Source organism: Corvus brachyrhynchos, unplaced genomic scaffold (genome assembly GCF_000691975.1).
Source record: "Corvus brachyrhynchos isolate BGI_N302 unplaced genomic scaffold, ASM69197v1 scaffold305, whole genome shotgun sequence".
In the NCBI taxonomy this organism is placed as follows: Eukaryota; Metazoa; Chordata; class Aves; order Passeriformes; family Corvidae; genus Corvus; species Corvus brachyrhynchos.
In genome coordinates, this window is record NW_008239284.1 from 4,726 (window position 1) to 5,058 (window position 333).

Here is a 333-nt window from a genome sequence, read left to right on the forward strand (position 1 = left end):
GCGGCACAAGCACACGGCGGGGGGCCGAGCCTGCCCTGTCACCCTGCTGTCACCCTGCTGTCACCCGGCTCTGCCGGACCCCCACTGTCCTGCTGCAGGCAGAGCCAGGCTGGCAGCGGGGCTGGGGAATGAAACAGGAAGGACCTGGCAGGTGCTGTCCCCACAGCCATCCACGTGGGATCCATCCCCACGGTCAGGGACGGAACTGTCCCCACGGCTAGGGAGCCATCCCCATTGCCAGGGTCCCGTCTGTCCCCATGGCCAGGACCTGCCCATGGCCAGAGGCCCGTGGCCGGGGGTCCGGTGCGGGGCGCGGCCGGCCCCCGCCCCCCC

At 72.4% G+C, this 333-nt stretch overlaps 1 protein-coding gene across 1 annotated transcript in view; it reads right to left on the bottom strand.

Annotated features, from left to right (window-relative positions):
• LOC108448180 (ectonucleoside triphosphate diphosphohydrolase 8-like) overlaps window positions 1-333 on the bottom strand; it is a gene marked incomplete at its 3' end in the record, with an annotated part of 20,097 nt that overhangs the window by 4,719 nt on the left and 15,045 nt on the right. The window lies entirely within an intron of this gene.